The 13,094-nt window shown below is 45.9% G+C and overlaps 1 protein-coding gene across 1 annotated transcript in view; it reads left to right on the forward strand.

The window, feature by feature from the left end:
* The first annotated feature begins 9,042 nt into the window (after nucleotides 1–9,042).
* The window catches only part of LOC119374287 (uncharacterized), a 59,993-nt gene continuing 55,941 nt past the window's right edge, over nucleotides 9,043–13,094 (forward strand). The window contains exon 1 of the mRNA XM_049420206.1: nucleotides 9,043–9,139. The gene's annotated coding sequence lies outside the window, so the exon portion shown is untranslated. The remainder of the gene's footprint in view (nucleotides 9,140–13,094) is intronic.

Here is a 13,094-nt window from a genome sequence, read left to right on the forward strand (position 1 = left end):
ACCACACTGCCGAATCTTATATAACTTTTCAGTAAAGAGACATGATCGGGCTAAGTTAAAGAAAACACCGGACAATGAAAACTTCTGACGACAGTTAAAAAAAAAACCATTTTTTATATTTCTTAAACTTTGTCCACTTATTCTCCTCCACATCAGCTTTCATAATCATTGAAAACATGTTGCATAATGTTGTTGCACTAACAGTTACGACCCCTCCAATGAGACACTTAGGCAAGGATTTGCAATTCCGACTTCTTGCCCAGCAAGTGCATAAAATGCAGGCAGGATTTAATTGCTTTTTATTAAAAGGCCAGCAGGTACCGAAAAAGGTGTCGCCGGCACTGAAGACGTTAATTTTGAAATTATTTCGCCACTGCCGCAGCCACGAGCGCGGGGCTCCCGAGCAGGCGCGCGCGCACCCGAGATGCTCGTTGTAAGAGACGGCGCAGTGAGAGCTCGTTTTCGCGTCCTCAGACCGATTGAGTTCGAAACAGCAACACCTCTCGGGTGACTTGAACGCACGTGCACTGGAGCTTCGCTATTTTATCCGCCCTGTGTTCGCATCGCAGCTAGGCGCTGATAACACGGCGGAGATGGAAGCAAGATGAAAACTCTATAAGGGAGCTATGAGCGCTCGCTTCACACACGCTGCTGCCAGAGAAACTGCGCTGCGCCAGTTGCGATCAGTGGAAAGCATTAACGTGGCGCTCCAGTGGCAAAGCAAAATATGGAATGTCTAAGGAAAGAAAAGCAAAACTATCGGTAACCGGATGCGCTTGCCTATAGATGTCGGCAGCAGACGGCCTGAACTAGCCGCGCGTTCAGAGCGCTGTTCACACTTCATTCGGCGCGGATAGTTCTTGTGCTTTGCTCTTACTCTACTCCTCCTGTGCGTCTAATGGCGAGAAAGTATAGCTGGGAATGAGTGTATTGTGGAGACTACTTTTCGAAGCACAAGAAGCTTAAAGGAGTACTGACACGATTTTTTTAAAATTTCGGATTGTTGCTCTAAATAAAAATACTGGTGTCGAGAAACCTAAAACGACTATTGTGGTGCCTGGGAATGCATCGTATATATTTTAATTAGCGCCACCTTAAAAAGACACTTTCGGTTTATATATCGAGGGGGTGGCTTCTCAGTGTCGTTTCATAGCAGTGTGACGTCACGGAGAATAGATACAGAAACTCGCGACGTACGTGCAGCAAATTCGTCATCTGCTCGTGGTGCACATAAACAACGATGAGTGAATTGTCGTCCTGTGACCCTGACAGTGACTTCTGCGATTTAGGCTGCATGCAGGACGCAGAACTCGCATACTCGAGGGAACTGTCTTGACTCGTCGGGATAATGTCCTTGCAGTGGAGCTGGCTTGCAGATGCTCAGCGACGAGAACTTCAAAGTCAAATTAAAATATTTTATACGTGTTCTCCGACTCCAGTGTGTGGACAGCGTTGACACTGCATACCAACGAAGCTTTTGCGATGTCTCAAAATCTTGTCAGTACTCCTTTAATTATTGCAAAGAAGCCAAAATTTCGCAAGGTTACCGACCTAGGCATATACGCTTTGAAGAAACGTTTAACGCCCGAAAGATCAGATCAGCGACTGCCAGTTAGATGGACTACTTGTGCTACGCGTGCTTTTGCTACCACTGCAATGAAAGATCTTCACGGAACGCACAGTTTAACGATGACATTCTTATGCCCCCTGAAAAAGAAATCGACGTCATTAACCAGATCACTGCGTCTACCGGTGTACGTGCGTTCAAGTCACCCCAGAGGTGTTGCTGTTTCGAACTCAATCGGTCTTAGGACGCGAAAACGAGCTCTCACTGCGCCGTCTCTTACAACGCGCGCCTGCACTGGAGCTCCGCGCTCGTGGCTGCTGCAGTGACGAAATAATTTCAAAATTAACGTCTTCAGTGCCGGCGACACATTTTTCGGTACCTGCTGGCCTTTTAATAAAAAGCAATTCAATCCTGCCTGCATTTTATACACTTGCTGGGCAAGAAGTCGGAATTGCAAATTCTTGCCTAAGGGTCTCATTAGAGGGGTCGTAACTATTAATGCAACGACATTATGCAACATGTTTTCAATGATTATGAAAGCTGATGTGGAGGAGAATAAGTGGACAAAGTTTAAGAAATATAAAAAATGTTTTTTTTTTCCTAATTGTCGTCAGAAGTTTTCATTGTCCGGTGTTTTCTTTAACTTAGCCCGATCATATCTCTTTACTGAAAAGTTATATAAATATAAGATTCGGCAGTATGGTAGATAAGCATGCGAAGAACGTAATGCGCAATTTTTGTCGCTCTGCTACAAGGATTTTTCGAGATAAAGACCTTCAAAGTAAAGAAAATAACGTTTCCTGGGCCAATTTTGAAGTTTTTTATAAAAACATCTACACTAGACATCAAAACTAAAAATACCTGCGCAGAAGCAAAAACATGCATATATTTAGTTAAATAAATTTCAGCTACCTAACTTTAATATATTTTGTGCAATTCATAACGAAAGTTGGCCAAAACAGCAGAGCGGATGAGCGCTCCACTCCCCCTCTTCGTCATTATTGATTTCCTGTGCTTCGAAAAAATTTTTGGCGGCAAAACAAATTGCGGATCTCTTCTTTCCACTCATCAGGCAATAATATATAAAATTTTGAAATAAATTTGAGAGGTCGACCAGCCATCGATTGTTCGATCTTACGTGGAATCACCCTACTATACTTACATTACACCTCTGAAGCTTTTTCTGTAGTAACGAATCGGTAGAAACAATGTCTCCACAAACAAGTAAATAGTAACATTTCTCGCCGCAATTTCCACCAGGGACTCTTGCTTCATGGCTGTGATAATAGAGGGACCTTAGGCTGTGAGTGGTACGTCGTGAGCGCGGTGAAATTGAATGCGAGACATTGTAGCCACGTGATGATATAACCTTTAGTTCTTCGTGCGTGTGTGCCTACTTTGTGCGATTAAGCTCAAAGATGAATCGTGCCGCTCGCTGGCGTTGCGGCGTGAGCACTGCTCCTCGGCAAGAGCAAACGCGATGGGCGGACCCGATCTTCGCCGCGGGCATCTGTCAATGATTGACGTGCGAACTCGGGCACAAACTCGTTGATTCTGAAAAGGCCCGAGTTCAACTCGTGACTGTCATAGTGCCGGTGTGCCCGTCAAGTGTTTCATGCGGTGGACGCTACTCAGTAGCTTCTTTGCGTATAAAATAATTTGGTCAGCGAGCACTACTTTTGCAAGTCTGGGGCCATCGGAGGAGTTTGTGATCACCTATAGCTTCTTGCAGCTTTTTACGTGGTTCGTGTACTCAGTATGCTTGGTCTGCTTCGGAGTAATGACCGTGTCAGTGCGATCTCAATATTGGTGCTATTGATTAGGTAGGTCTGAAGTAAACGATATTGAATAGTCCTGCCTTAATTGTTAATGTATGAATTACCACGACATTAATTACTCAGGTTTAATTAGCAAGGTCCTGAATAGTACAGATGTAATCAGCATAAGCCTAAATAGCGCGATCCTAATTAACACGATCTCGGTAAAATCTTGATTATCTTGTTTTAATTACACGCCCCTAATTAGCGGTTTGTTAATTAGCATGATCTTAATTAGCTTGATCTTATCTTTACATGGTTAGCATGGTCTTAGTACGACGTGGCTTAATTAGCTCGGCCTTAGCATGATTTGGCTTAATCAGCTTCGTCATAGCATGTCCTGACTTAGCTAGGTATACCGCCCAGCCAATTAGCTAATCAGCCGGGCGCGCGTGCTCGGGAAGCGAGCAGACGATGAAGAAGAGGATGAAGAGGGCGCGCGCTAGAATGTACAGGCCGACCATGATGATTACACACGTGGCCTCGGCGATTAGCTGCAGCCGCGGCGTTGAAAGGCGCTCGGTCGGAACCAATCTCTGAGGCCACGGTGCTGAATATTCTAAAGGATACATAGTGCAGACATTAAACGCTTGAAAATGAATTCAAACGGCCCGCGCACGCATAAAAATATAGTTAGTAGGACTTTCTGCCACTCTTCTTGCATGGGTGCACTTCTGCACTCAGTGGAACGACAAACAAATGAAGGAAGGTGCCTCTAGTTTGAAGACAGCACCCAACCTTCTCGATTGCCCTTCACGTGACGCCGCGTTCCATCGTAACCAATGGAACGGAGCGCGCGCTGAGGGATGGATTTGACCTTCTCGTACTGTTAGCGCGTTGAAAAGGGGGTGTCGCCAGAGCTCGGAATTATCCCCAGTTTCGCCAAACTCGGGCCATCCTGCATAGCACCCCAGCAGGGAGCTCTAAATCAGAGTCTTCGGCAGAATGCTTTTCAGAACGGCAAAACAGACACTGTTGTGGACTACTAGCTTAGCTTTGTAGAGCAGCTGTCGTGGAAATGTCACGGCTATTCTTTAGTCCTCCTTTCTCTGTATCTCTTGCTCAGCAACAACTTCCCTTGCTCAGTGCGGAAAGTGATGCTCCATCGCTACTAGGAAGGGATTGGATTGAGGCACTGAACATACCCGTTTACAACGTAGCTGATGTCTGTTCATTGATAATTGACCAGCACCACATGTTGTTTTCCGATGGCCCAGGAACATTTATTGGCGTGTCTGTTAAGCTGGCAGTCCAAAAGGGAGCAATGCCTATAGCTTATTTTTTTTATATATCTCCCTCCCTTAATGTCTTCTTGTCTGTTATTATTATGCCTATAATTTTTGCGTTCTATTGCACGTCGCGTATAGTCCTGAACTTCTCGAAAGTGTCTTTGTTATGGTCAAAGTTTCAGCCCCATGTGTTAGTACTGGCGAAAGGCCGTGATTGCACGCTTTTCTCTTTAAGGACAGCGGTAAGTTGTCTGTCGCGACTTGGGAATGCCTGCCGTATATGCGCACCAGCCCATCCTTATACTTCGGTGGATTTCGTTTTCATGGGTGGGCTCTTCCGTTAGTAATCGAGATGTATACATACTCTAGCAGAGATTCTAAGCGCTGCAGTTGTCAGTCTTGAGTTCTTGCTCTCTCGCCATGGGTATTATATTGAGCAGTATCTTTGCCTTCTGTGCATTTATCTTCAACCCTGTAACTTAAGACTTTCCCTGTTGAGGGCATCAGTCATTTAAGTCTTAGAGGCGTGTACATGGTGTTTAAGATGGCACAAAGTCGCCAACAGTCGAATATAACCGTGCAATCGTGCTTTGTCCCACACGGTTCGCAGAACACGGTATGTCCCGCTTTCTGCACGGTAAGTCAAGTGTCCACTGTCGAATCAACACACTTGTCTTTTCGGCATGACTGAGAAGTCAAGAGCAGGATCAGATAGCCAGGTCGCTAAAAGACAAAAGGGAGGGGTGCCTCCTATTGGCCGGGTCGAATCGCGTAGAGCGAATTTCTCCCCTGGCAGTTGACATTTGAACAAGTAAATTACAACAAAACAAAAGCCGCGTCACATCACATTCTTTTTTTTTCCCCTTCTTTGCTCAACACTATCTTTTCCACTGGCGGCTCTCCGTGGTTTCGCATTCGCCAACTGTTCGAGCCACGTCAGCGCGGCGGCGAATGCTCGCCGGCGCGTGCATTTCACTGCGGGTAGCGGTTGTTTTCGGGATTTGGTTGAACCAGAGGACTATGTTGAGCCCCATAGCGATCCGAACAATGTTGCCCGGTAACATGAATAACGGTCTCAAACTGCACCCGGGAGCGCAACTTGAGGCTAAATAGTGGTCATATAAGCCCCAATTTTGAAAATAGCCATTTATAGGCATTAGTCAGCATTTAAGCACAAACGCCAAAAATAGGCATTTAGAGGCACTATAAAAACACTATAAAATCCCTTCTTAACCCCTAATTCATGCTCATACATCGAAGTGGCGCGATAGGAGCGCAAGGAACAAAATAGGCATTTGCCTAAAATCCGGTCTCTAGTGATAACAATACGTGAACCTCGAGACGACGTCTTTCTGTCGGCATGTTTGTTATCAAAAATGGGCTAAATAGAAAAAGAAAGGGCTCTGTAACCTTCGGGTGCGATCATGTCTAGCAACGTGTACGCTTGGGAGCCAGGTGCTCGCCAGATATACTGCACCGCCGGTTTCTTTTCAACAAAATAATTACACTTGCCTAAATATGTCCTGCACAGAGCAGACTAAAAGTGTTCAAGTACTCTGAATACTCTACACTCTTAGAAAAAAAGGTCGGCATATTCACTAACTAAATACTAACAGTTTACTTGTCACAATATTCACTAGCCTCTTAGTAAGTGAAGGTAGTAAAATGCAGGTTAGTGGAACTTGCTACCTTAGTTAGTGAATAGTACTAGCTCGAATGGCTAGTCCATTACTAAGTTGTTAGTAACCACACTAGCAACTTACTAACCTATTAACTCTACTACATTTAGCCAATTAGAGGTTTACGCCTATTTTGTTTATATGTGCGTGTGCACTGCCATATCACGATGATTCCATTACAAAAGTACCTCAAGGATTAAAAAAAGAACGAAGTGGCATTGTCCTCGTACATTAACTAATGGCCGCTAATTACTTCATGTAATTACCATGGTAATTAAGTACACATCACAGCAACATACATAGAGGCATGAATTGATCACGAATGAGAACACACACGCAAGAGCACACACAGAATAGCAAGACTTCTACTAGCCGATATCTACTCTAGCAGAGGCTGGAAGACTATTTATGCTCCTACTTTGGGATATCGCACCGTGTACTGGTCAGCAACCATAGAGTTTAGAAGAATAATTGATGTTTTCTACACATTATCGTGTGCCCTTATATTTGCTTATATGCGTGCCATCACGTAGCACGAAACTTTAATTCCAAGGTAATCAATAAAATTAAAGTTTGTTTAAATTTTGCTAAAGACCGTCACGATTACGGCAAAGTATACTGCGCATCTACGAAAGATCTGGCAACGTGGGTGGCTAGTAGATACTTAGTTAAAAACACCAAGTAAACTTTCTGGTTAGTGAAGGCAGCACTTTACGACCTTTACTAACTGCTGGCTAGTAAACAGATTTCGCGAAGGTAGTAAAATACGCTCGAAACTAGTAAATGCAAGCATTTACTAACCATTTACTAACTTTTTTTCTAAGAGTGTATGCTTTACATGTGAATGGGAACTTTAATTGACGAGCTTTCTTCTGGGTCTTGCAACGTCCCTCTATAAGCGTCCCTTCCTTGTGGACCGCTCGCTAATTAGAGTTCTCAGAGATTCGCCACCGAGATGTACAGCGTTGGTAAAACAGTATTCACGCCCCACGTGTGTGCAAAAAATAGGCGCATTTCGCTTGCGCTTTCCCTTGCGCTAATGACAGTGTGTTAGATCCTTTTGTTCGTTCGCCAGCTTGGTTAGTCTCGGTCGGGCGCCTAATGAGCGTCCGAGACATTTTGACCTGCTTTGAGTGCGATGGTGCATCGCTAGCGCATATAAGGCACCGCCTCGCTTTTCAAATGTCACGGGTGAGAAAAATGAAATGTTTAATTTACACGTGTGAAGTACGCTTGGCAAAGCCAGTAACCGAGGACCGCTCCTCACGACTAGCGCTTTGACGGGACGGACACAGACTGTTGTCCCACGGAAACACCGCCAAATGCACGGGACTTAAATCTTTTTTATTCAGCCTAGCGGATGTGCTGTTTTAGAACACGGTATAAGCTATACAGGTATACGCGGCGAGTTTTGATATGCTCAACTTCTTTGTTAGAGTTGGTTGGCCAGTCGACATTTCAGCCACATACGCGTACTTTGTTGAAGGTGGGCGAGAAGGTACCGGGACCGCGTCCGCCTGATTCATCGTTAATTAACTTTCAGTTATACAAGAAGGGCGAAAGCAGTTCCGGCCTTGAAACGGGACCAAATCGCGACATACATACACGCTCATAAACAATTACTGAAGTCCCCTGGAGGTTCAGTGGTAGTGTCATTCAATAACACGAGGTCGCGTATACGATTTCCTGCCACGGCGACTACATTCCTGTTGGAGTAAACGAAAACAGAAATAAACGAAAGTGATGGAGGAAATAAGAACTCGTTCGTATATACTCTAGAGGTTTCAGGTGCACATTACATAACCACACGTTTTCAAATCAGCTCGTGACCCTAAACAGCATGGCATTCTTCAAAGCTAACAGTGATCTTCGGATAACTACGACAGCACCAGCATGAAAAGTCAGAACTCCCTGGCAGGATTGACGAGAAACTGTATGCTCATAGAGTGGCCTGTTAGATAACTGGTACCATGTTGCGTTCTATATATTGTTTTAATTTTTTTACTCATTTTGTATTTCGTCATCGGGTCAGCTAGCAGAAACCGCGTCCCCGCAAGAACCGCGATTCTCCACTGGGTCTAAACATTGATAGAGCCGAAGGGAAATTACAAGATAACGAGACCACCGGTAAGGACCGCGCTTGCACGAAGAAAGACACGCGAACCGGCCCGCAGCCGTCCTCCACACAGGTGCAGATTCGATTAACGTTATCGTTGCGCAGTTAACGCTAAGCTAGCGCCACGGTTAACTGCCTTCCTAGCAAAAAAGTGTAGCCCGCCGTTGACTAGACAGTCGGCGCGCTCTTAATGGGACGAGGAGTGCGTGTGAATGGAAAACCCAGCAGCACCGCGTGCGCTAGCCGCAACCAAGATGACACTCGCACGGGGCGCCCGCGGAGTGTTTTGCACCAGATTCGTGCGCAACAAAGCGACGGCCGCCCTTGAAGCCCGGCAACAACCGAGGCAACCGAGCACCTTCGCTCACGACTCTTTCTTTCTCTCGCTGTCGGCGAGGCTTCTCCCGGCCGACCCGTGGCCACAGAGATGCCCTTCAAGTTTCAGGGCGCCGATTCGGCTCGCATCGCGTTGACGCGCGAAACACGGGCCCGCGTGGCCGAATAAACAGGCCCGCGTGCGTTTCCAGAGCCCATACGACGGCGGCACGCGAGCGGCCCGCAAGCCGGGGCTCGCAAAGTTTCGGAAAGCGCGAAGAGAAAGGGCGCGCCGGCCGTGGAGAGGGAGAGTGGAGCGCACATGGTACGCTCGCGCTGCCGTTCACCGGCGCATTTCGGACCACGCGCCCCATTCGGATGAACGCCTGAAAACAGCTGAGCGGCGACAGCGCGCGGTGAGTCTCTCCTCCACGTACTCGGTGGTCGTGCGTCCGGCACATTTTACGAAGGATATATTGCACGACGAGGCGGCGAGACCTCAGCGTTGACGGCTGCTTTCGATGCTCACCACAGTGCGCGCAACGGAAGCACACGACAAGGCTGAGGCTGCAGCGCTCTCCGTCACGGTTTTCGTCCAAACGGTGACACCGAACGACGCGGACAGTTCTCCGAAGGTACGGTGCTACATGTACTTACCCCAAAGTGTCCAGTTTTCTGGTGTAATTCGTCGGACGACTATCTTGATATGTGTCTCAATGGTCGTCACGCTATGGCCGTACGACATGCTTCCAACGCTGATAGCAGCTGATGGAGCATCACTACGGTCGCGCGCTCTGGAACGGGTATACGTTACGGAGAGAGAACCAGTGACCGTATTTTGAAACTATTGTTTTTATTTTCCACATTGTCCTTCGTTCTTATGTCTACGTTTTATGGCAGCACGATGGACCACTCGCTAGTACCACACGCTGACGCGGAGTGAATAGAATTGGGGGAGGAGAATCGTTCCAAGTTCACTGGATTTAATTGCTCTTTACCGTCTTCTGGTTATAGGTGATAAGGATGTAAGACAGCGTTGGTAATTTATTATGTTTATGTAATGCTTATAGCGCTTGTTCCACGTTATTTCTGCGAAGTCACTTTGCCGCAGTGCACTGACAGGATCCAAAATGTGCCTTCTGCAAGATGTGTTGGTCTTCGCATGCTTCATTGAGCCAAGATGTCGCGTTTGAATCTAATAAAATAGCAGTAGTCATATAACTATATATGTCTTGAGATAAAGTAGGACGGAATAAATTAAGGTTCTGCGCTATATGAACACGCAACTGCATTTTGAAAAGGATACGAATGTCTCAATTACTGTTTGGTTTTCTTGTCAACGCTGTCGCGGAGGTTGCGCATCTTCCAATTACCTTGGGTTCGCATGGATAAATGGGGTTTTCATGCAGTTAGGGAAAACGCAGTCTGTGGCTCCATAAAATGCGTCAACGGTTGTAATGTTAGGTTCTGTTTGTGGCAGCGCTCAGTCATTCAGCCGAATGAAAAGTACTGTTTCGTTTTTATATCATGCATATACTGTAAAGGGAGCTAAAAATTGTATTTGGTCCTTATGCCGCATAATGCCGGACCGCATCAGTTACGAGTCTTATACGACCGCGATAAATGACTCGCACAACTCGAGAATACGTGCTCGCCATAACATTACATCGCGCATGTGACAGTTATCACTGCGACGTCGAAACGGAACCTCATTTGTTCACATACAGTGCCTTTTTTTTTATTATTTTTTCGCTTGGAAGGCAAACGTTTCTCCAGCCGACGTACCCGGCTTAAATAGCAGGACTCAAGTCAGTCGCTCCCACACGTAAAATTTCACGAAAGCTTCGTCTTACAGAGTGTATAATATATGAGAAAAACGACTCTTTTTCGCGCGTCCACGCTGCTAACCTGTGAAACACCTATAGCTACCCTGTAACGGTCCAGTCGGTTTAGTTTTCAAGGCGATGCATTTCTTCTAGCTTACGTGGTCGGAATGAGCCCACATCTTCTTGTCGCGCGCGATCGTCTTGTTCGTTTACATATTCGCCCTCCCTCTTCGCCTCTTTATTTCGAAGCGCACTTTTTTCTCTTCGCATCGTTCAGTCCGGCAACAGCAGCGCGACTTCCGACGTGAGAAAGGGCGTTCATGTCACCTAACGTGGCGCTCACCTGGCGTCGCAAGCAGGTGGCACAGTGACCGTGACAGCTGGGATGCCCGCTCTCCTTCCTTGTCCTGTCATGTGCTCAGTGGAGCTGACTTACCGCAGCACGGTCATATAGACTATTTTACGGATGGGTTTCGGTGCCTCCATGTAGGGCTGTTAACCTTGCTGCTCTGTATCTTTAACAACTGAACGAACACTGCTACGGTAGACGCACACGCACGAAAATGGCTGCGTTAATTGGTGCATTCGACGTTTCATAACCTGATGTAATCCACGTCGCGGTATAAAAAGAAATAAGAAAACATTCGTTTAACAGCCCAAGGTGGCGGCGCTCATATGTTTTACGTAAAGTCGTCTACAGTGTGTGTTTACGCGTCACTGTCCAGTGCATGGATACCATGAGACTATCGGATCAGGTTTCAGTGACGTGAGCAGTCTCTTCATTCACGTCCGAAGCAGCGCTGCGCTTTAGTGCGTTTTGAACGGGTTGCAATAAAAGCTAATGCAAATAATTCTTGCGCAATCAAGGAATCGATGTTTCGTGAATTTAATCTATGCATCGAAAGCTATCCAACAAAGAATTCAAAACGAGGCAAAAATTTTCCGTCTGTACTCTTTTAAATAATATATATATTTTTTTAACCAAAGAAGCACTCAATCTCTCAGTAGTCCGCGGGTGTTCAGCACTTGATAAGTTATTCGCATATTTCTTCGCGCCAGCTTATGCCTGACGTACGTTGACACTTAGTGTTGTACGTTCGCGGTTCTGGCACGTGTATTATGTCCCCCTTCCCTTCATCATCCTCCCAATTATCATCATCACCGCATGTTATGTCCACTGCAGTTCTCCAATGATCTCCAGTTGACCATGTCTTGCGCAAGCCGATTCTATTTTACGCGTGCAGACTTCCTAATTTCGTTACACCGGGTTATTCTCCGCCGTTCTCGGCTGCGCCTTCGATGCCTTGTTACTCATTCTATCTAACAGACCACCGGATACCTTTCCTACGCATTACATGACTTGTCCAGCTCCATGTTTCCTTACTGCGAACTATCGGCTGCGTCAGTTCGCTCAAAAATTTGATCCCTTCTGCTGACTGCTGCCTTCCTCCATCTTAATGTCATGCCTGTCATTTTCCTTTCCATCGCACGCTGCGTATAGACCAACTTTTTGTCAAGTTTCCTTGTTATCCTCCAAGTTCCTGTCGCATATGTTAGCTTGCTGGTATACCAGCAAAATGGCGAGGTTGTGCACTTCTTATAGGGATAACGGTAAGTTGCAGGTCATTATTTGGGAAAGCCTGCCGTATGCGCTCCAACCCGTCCCTACTGTTCGGTGAATTTCCTTTTCATGAGTAGACACCCCTGTTAGTAACTGACCTTGATGTACATACTCTAGCACAGACTCCAGGACTGGTTGCCAATCGGGAAATCTTGTTATTTGGCTGGCGTTTACCTTAGTCTTTTGCGTGATTAATTTTCAACCCTACTTTACCACTTTCCCTGTCACTCATTCATTTGTTGCAGTTCGTCGTCATTATTGCCATGTGATCTGCAAACCGTAAATGGTTGAGATATTCACCTTTAACCTTTACTCGTAGTGCTTCAAGTCTAATTACATTTGAATGCTTCTTCTATGCACTGAGTGAACAGCATTGGAGATATTGTATCTCCTTGCCTGACTCCTTCCCTGATCGCTATTTTCTAGCTTTTCTTGTGGAGAAGGAAGGCAGCTGTGAGTCGTTATAGATATTTGCTAACGTATTCACATATGTTCCTTCGTGCTCCTTGACGACGCAGTGTCTCCATGACTGCTGGATCTACTGAGTCGAATACATTTCTGTAGTTTATAAAACCATAAAAAGGGGTTGGCTGTATTCAGCAGATTTATTACTTACCTGAATGATCACAAGGCTGTGATCCATCGCCGAATACTAGGGGTGTGCGAATATTCGAAAGTATCGAATATTCGTCGAATATTAACATCCGAAATATTCGTATTCGATTCGAAAATTGTGTATTCGAAAAGTTTCGAATATTCTACAACTTCGATTATTCGAAAAATTCGAATATGCGATTTGATTATCATGCATAAAATAACTCGTCTTCCACATTTCTGCTGCGTTCGTATAGCTAAAAACGTTGCCGAGAGGAGCGATAAACATCGCAAGTACACGGAGGCACGATATCGGCCTGCGACGAGCGC

Source organism: Rhipicephalus sanguineus, chromosome 1 (assembly GCF_013339695.2).
Source record: "Rhipicephalus sanguineus isolate Rsan-2018 chromosome 1, BIME_Rsan_1.4, whole genome shotgun sequence".
NCBI lineage: Eukaryota > Metazoa > Arthropoda > Arachnida > Ixodida > Ixodidae > Rhipicephalus > Rhipicephalus sanguineus.